The sequence below is a fragment of the Sinocyclocheilus anshuiensis genome, unplaced genomic scaffold (genome assembly GCF_001515605.1).
Source record: "Sinocyclocheilus anshuiensis isolate Anshui unplaced genomic scaffold, SAMN03320099.WGS_v1.1 scaffold676, whole genome shotgun sequence".
In the NCBI taxonomy this organism is placed as follows: Eukaryota; Metazoa; Chordata; class Actinopteri; order Cypriniformes; family Cyprinidae; genus Sinocyclocheilus; species Sinocyclocheilus anshuiensis.
Window position 1 is genome coordinate 2,779,373 of NW_015558579.1, and position 7,263 is coordinate 2,786,635.

Sequence of the window (7,263 nt, forward strand, 5' to 3'; positions counted from 1 at the left end):
CTCTGAATTGGTTTAGACCCTGGTACCTTGGTCTCCACTCAACCAGTGTGTCTCTGTTGACACACTTTTGAAGCATCGCTCCCCTCACCATTGAGGGTTATTGTGAGCATGGTGCTTTCTTTCGAGCGTTTGACTTCTCTCCCTTCTGAGGAGTTGGATTCCTCGCTCCGTGGGCTGTTCTCGTGGTAGTGTTTAGCAGTGCTCCCGTGGTGTGGGTATACCGTTCCCCATAGCGACCCTTAGAGGACACAGTTCGAAGTTCCCTTGAAAGGGAACGTCTCAGGTTACGTATGTAACCATGGTTCTCTGAGTAGGGCATGAGCCACTGCATCCTTTAGGTTTCCTGCCATGCTTCGGACGCAAGCTTCAGACGAAGAAGTGGATGATGTGTTCTCCCGGCGCCTATTTATACTATAGTCGCACCGGTAGTGACGTCATGGCTGTTGCCGGCCAATGTGTTGTTGGTGTTTTTTCAATGTATACTTCAGACACGGGTCACGACGAGGCGTTCCCCATAGCGACCCCTAGAGGACGCAGTGTCTTGTTCCCTACTCAGGGAACCATGGTTACATACGTAACCGGAGACATTTTGTTTGTTGTGTTTGGACAAATGGTACATAAATGTTTGTGATTTGTGTAAGTCCTTTTTTTCAGCTATTTTAAAGTATTGGTTGGTTGTATTAACTATTGTGAAAACATGAGAGAGTTTTGTGCACATTGTTTTGAGAAAATTATTTGCATGATTTGTAATTTGTATGAAATTAATGAAAACATTGAATCTGTTTAGGAACATTACAAACTATTCAGATCACTGTGTTAACTGTTTTGAGAACAGTGACTTGAGTTTGGAGAAATGTGTCAAATCAATTGAGAAAAACTGTAATAGGGGTTCATACTGTTTTAAATCCCATCTCTACCTACAGTATTCAGCTTTATCAGGATATGGATCACATGAACACCACGTTAGCCTACTGTTAATTAGCATTAAGTAAATTCTACTCAACTGTGATGCATTTTCAACAATCACTCATGTTGCATGACAAATTATTCTATTTTTGGTAAAAGCTCATTTAAAAACAAATGGTAATTAAAAAAAAAAAAAACTATAATTTGTCACTTTATATGTAGGCTGACCAGACGTTCCCTGGGTGTCAGTATATTACATTCATTCGATCTTAAAGGGTCAGCAGCCTAATTAAATACCTGTCTGTTTCGTTAATGCTAATCAAACAGCAAAAGATGTTAAATAAATGTATATGTTAAACCTACTGTATTAAAAAAAAAAACGAGTTTATTTAATATTTAATTTGTATATTGTATTTGTCTTATGGTTTGTAATTTGCTTCTTTATTTTTTTATAAAAGTGTGTTTGTGTGTGTGTGTGTGTGTGTGTGTGTGTGTGTGTGTGTGTGTGTATGAAAAATCTGGTCACCCTATTTATATGTCAATCAAACAGACCGTTCCTGAGTTATTATGCAGTTCTTAGCCAGAATAAGCTGGACTCAAAATAGACTCAAAGATACAGTTTACTGTATGTATAAATAGTCCAAATTCTGCATAGACAAGACAACCGAAATCCACATCATCTTTGTTGCAAAACCTAGTGAGCTGCCTAATGAGGCCTAATGAGGCATCATATTCACACTCCCGACATAAAGGCTTTTCCAAAAGTTAGGCATCTTAATTATGTTGTTTTCTAAGGTTCCTTATTTGGCCAAATCCTAAGGATTTAGCAGTCCATATATCCTTCAGAATGATGGCTACCCCATAATGGACTGCAGCAAGCAACATTTTACATGGCCGTGTACCTGTAACAGCTTTCATGGTGGAAAGAACTATAATCCCATGAAGCATTGCGAATGACCTAATCTAAATAAAAACAATAAATATAAAACTATTGATTTAAAGATGTTATTATATATAGAAACCTGCTGCTGCACATATAACATATGAAATAACCCCCATATATAGCATATGAATCACCCTTAGCAGATCTATACAGGTGGAGCTGGGGAAGGTGGAGGGTTTCTGAAGTGTGCTGCAACTGCTACAGCAAGCACTAGCCAAGTATTTGAATGTTGAGCAGCTAGCTCATTGGCTGCTGATGCAAAAGAAACCAATCAGCAGCATCATGTGAATAATGATGCGATTATATCAGATTGAATTAGAACCTCTCGGCCTGCACCATCTAGAGTTGCATGACAGAACTTTGTATTTAATTAGTTTGAGAATGCAGGGAGAGAGTGTCTCATGGGAGTGCTAAAGGGTGCTAAAGTACACTTTTGGTGCGATTTGCTTGTCATAGTTCTGTAATTGGTGGGTTCACCAGAAATTCTGATGTTAATGCAATTATTTTTTTAAAATAAGTTGAAATAGTGCAGGCTGATGGCTTCAACAAAAACATATACCATTAATTAACAACCTCAATGCTAACAGTAGATGTTTTAAGTTTTATTCTAGCTTCATGCAATCTTTTTTTATCAACACTTGAATGTGGTTAGGTTTTATGAAAAAAGCAATATTTTAAATAAAAGCAAGGAAATGGCGTTTTTGTAAAAGACTACGTTTGGATCAGATTCGAACAATGATCGAAACGTAGATGGAGTTAGATCACTTCCATTAACACATTCAAAGCTTGCACGGTCTTATACCACTTCCTGGATCAACATTTCATTCAGTAATGCTGTTTAATGCTTGATGGTTGCGTTATTTTACATACGCATCTGTTTACATACGCGATCGCTTGTTTCTGCTTCTTCTTCGCCGTGTTTTGATCCAGACATTCAATACCCTTTCCGAATATGCGTAATAGCGCCTCCTATTGTACACCAGTGAAAACACAGAAAGCCGGAAATTTCTGTCAATGAGAGGGAAGCGTTGTCTCATAAATTATGGAAAATTCTGTCAATGGCGGGGAAAGAATTAATGGTTTATTGTTAAAAATCAATCCCCCGGTGGAAAAACATGAATGGGATTTTACTTCCAGAATCCGACCGTTGCACTCTCACACCGTTAACTCTATTATCTCAGATTAAATCAACTGAAATGACAGTGATGAAGTTGCAATCTTGCTCAAACACCATGTGCCTCCCATGTGGAGTGTTTCTTCTGTCTATGTTGAGCATTCAACATAGTGTTCATGATGGTAAGGATGCCTATGTCAGCTCGCTAAGTTCTGGAACTGAGCCATTGCCTGGTCTGACATACTGTGTAATGCTAACTTATAAGGAGAGACATTATAGCTGAGATCATTAGAGCACAGAAACTCATGTTCGGTCTCTCTCCCAGCATTTGCAATGTAGTCTTTAGGGATTTAGGAGAGATCCGACAGAGTTGGTTTGTCTGGATGCTGGGTGCATTCTTCATGTGTCCCCATGTAATGGTGCTGTAATAGAGCTGAGTCCCTGTGGGAGCTCCTGGAAGAGTGGAGCTGGAAGTTGGCCTAATCAGTTGGCATGGTGCGCTGCTATCACCCCGTCACGTGCTTTCTACAGTCACATAAAATCCTTCGACATTTGCACAGTGACAGAAAGAAACCCATTTGTGTGGCTGAAACTATTGTTCTCAAACACACTCTCACACTTGCATTCACAACAGATACCTGCACAGATTATCTCAAATGCATCTTCCACTTTCGTCTGTTATGTGCTATTTACGGTGGTGCTGTAGTGGTTAGAGACTTGTCTCCTGTCATTTCCACTGTGCTAACATTGATCATGCTGATGACACGTCTACATTAAAAGATAAAGATACTACACTTAACCCCATTAAGCCAGACACTCAGTCAACTGGGTGTCAGAAATCCCTCCTTGATAAAATTGCATTAAAGGAAATGGTCTGCAAACTCGAAAAAAGAGAGAGAGATGCCAGTCGGTGTTCTGTGAGGATTACAAAAGTCAAGCTCACTTCATCTGGCTAAACTGAGACCCAAGGTGACCCCAAGGTCTAATACCTGGAGAAAGATATCTGTTGCTCTGCAACTGAAAACAGATGTATCAATATGATGTATAAATTACAATCTCAAAATATAAATTCAAATAAAGTGTAACCAAATTAACATTAGCTAAGATAAATAAACGCTGTAGAAGTATTGTTCATCCTTAGTTCATTTTAACTAAAGTAGTTAACTAATGTTAAACGTTTGTTTTATAGCAAAAGCAGATAACTCCAACAGTCGTTTTTTTGGCAAAAACAGATAACTCCACATTTCATGTTTCAGATTTAAATAATACAGGGAGCTTTTCCCTGACCACTGTAATGTGCTACTTTAGCAAGGCCCAGTGAAAAAGTTTAAACTTTTATTTTCCTTTTACAGCCTGAAGAAGATTTCACGGGTTCATCAAATTCGTCCAAATTATCCATCCTCGATCACTTTTAGTCAGCTTTGACAAAACTCCTCTCAGCTAGCACGTCTTTTCGAAGTGACTAGCAGCCTTGTCACCTGACATGAATGCAGTGCACTGATTCACTAAAAAGGACTTACAGCTTTCTGCTGTAAAATGTGAACTTGCGATGCCTTCAAAGTGGACAATACTGGCTTTTTTGACAAAACGTATTTAGGGTTCAGATCGTGCACTATAGGTGGAGAATAATGCATGGGAGTCTTTTTTTAAAGGTGACGCTTATCGTTTTTGCAAATTAACTCTTCCTATGTGATTTTGATGTTATGCAACAGTTCAATAAACAAAAAGGTAATTAAGTGACACAATATTATCAATATTGTGTGTTTTTGAATCAGTTAAGTGAACAATTCAATGCCTATTTATAAAGACAGTCACTTATATTTTTCCTTAATGAATCAACTATTTTGAACAAATCAGCTGAATGACAATTCGATGACTTATTATGACAATGACTTGTTCTCACCTACTGACGGTTTTAGTTTCATTTTTTTCCCCATAATTTCATATTTCTTTATTCAAAATGTTATATTTAAAACATTATTCTCGTAACATTACTAATGCAATTCTAACCGTCCTACTGTGTATTATTATTCTAACTGAATTTGATTCAGTTTAATATTTTGATATAAACATTTTGATGAAACATTTTCACAGGAGTGAGAGATTTTCAAAAGGAAAAGAAAATCTTACAGACTAAATCAAAAACGTTGTGTCAGTGTGTGTTAAGGGATTTTTTGCATGGGATCCTGGATGCAAATTGCAAATTGATGGTGCAAATTGATGATCAGAGTCAATTCCTATGTCGTCACGCCTGCCATTTTCATACACATTCTTATCTTTAACTATTCTCAGGATGAGAGCGGTCGGTGCATTTAAGCTCTTTACTTCACAAGTCTTTGGGCTTTACAGATAAAGGGCTCTGTTAGAATGGACCATCACCAAATGTGCAGGGTGGATATAGTAAAGCCCCTGAAAATGTACATGTAATGTGTCTGTGGGATGCTAGAGTGGTATTCGCTGGATTGGAATGAGTACGGTTGGTCATATGGAACTGACCCTGAAGGGATGACAGGGAAATATGCAAAGCCGTCCCATCGTGAGGGTGAAGAGCGTTCCTCTTGACACTAATCCCTTAGCTTTCCATGCAAAATAAACTATGGCCTGTTCCTTGCAGGATTTTACAGTTTGTCAGTCTAATCTGACCCTTGCTAAAAACATGCTGACCCAGCTGCCTGTGCATTTAACCACACGTTGGAAAACATTGTGCGTATAGCAATCACTATTGGTTTCAAGGTGATTGTTAGAGGATGTCAGTTCTTCTCGTGTTCACACAGGTTTCCAATGGAGTAACTACAGGTTACTCTGCTCGAACACTTGTCTACAAATAACAACATCTACAAAAACGTCCAAATGAAGATGTTCAAATGAACTTTATTCCACTATGTTCCACTAACATTTGACCATCAAAAAGTTTCCAAATACTGTTTGTTCCCATTTAAAAAAAAAAAAATATATATATATATATAGTTATGCTCAAAATTATTCATACCCTTGGTAAATATGATCAAAGAAGGCTGTGAAAATTAATCTGTATCATCAAGCCTTTAGATATTTAAAAAATTTACTAAAATCCAACCTTTCATTGGAGAATAAGAATTTAAAATGGGAGATAAATCTCATTATGAAATAAATGTTTTTCTCTAATACACATTGGTCACAATTAATCATACCCTTTTATCCAATACTTTTTGCAACCTCCTTTTGCCAAGAGAACAGCTCTGAGTCTTCACCTGTAATCCCTGAAGAGTTTAGAGAACATCTGACAGGAGATCAGAGACCATTCCTTCATACAGAATCTCTCCAGACCCTTCAGATTTCAGCTGCATGTTGATGCTTCTCCTCTTCAGTTCACCACACTCATTTTCTATAGGGTTCAGGTCAGGGAACTGGTTGGCCAGGGCAGAAGCTTGGTTTTGTTCTCAGTGACCCATTTTTGTTTTGAGTTTGATGTTTGTTTGTGGATCATTGTCCTGTTGGAATATCCAATCATGGCCCATTATAAGATTTCTAGCATGGAGAGTCAGTTTTTTTAGTTTCATCTGACCATTGAACCCAGCCCCTTTTAAAGTTCCGGTCGTGTCTAACAAATAAATATGCTGGAGTTTGTTTTTGGATGAGAGAGTTTTCTTTTCTAGTTTTTTCTTGAAACCCTCCCAAACAACATAGTTTTTTTGTTGTTGGTTTTTTTTAGGCTTTCTGACCCCAAGACTCTATTTTCTGCAGTTCTCCGGCTGTGATCCTTGGAGTCTTTGGCCACTCAAACTCTCCTCCTCACTGTGCATTAGGAGGACGATATAGACACGTCCTCTTACTGTATTAAGAGAAAAATATTTATTTCAGAATTTGATTTTCCCACACTTTCACTTTTTTTTTTAACTTTAACTAAAGGTTAGATTTTTTTTTTTTTTTTTTGAATGAAAGATCAAGTGGATAAACAATGCGGAATTATGTTCACAGCCTTCTTTGATCATATTTATCAAGGGTATTAATAATTTTGAGCACTATATATAATAAAGTAACTTGGTTTGATATTTTGTTATCTAATGCAATGAGACCCATATTTTTAGTGGTATTTATTTATTTATTTATTTTCTCTCTTTCTTTTTTAGAATATCTTTATTTTTATGACTAAACATGTATTTATTTTATTAGCAAATTATAATTTGTCTGGATACAGCATATATATATATATATATATATATATATATACAGCAATACAGCATTTTTCTTAATACAACACTTTATTCCACACACACACACACACACACACACATATATATATATATATATATATATATAT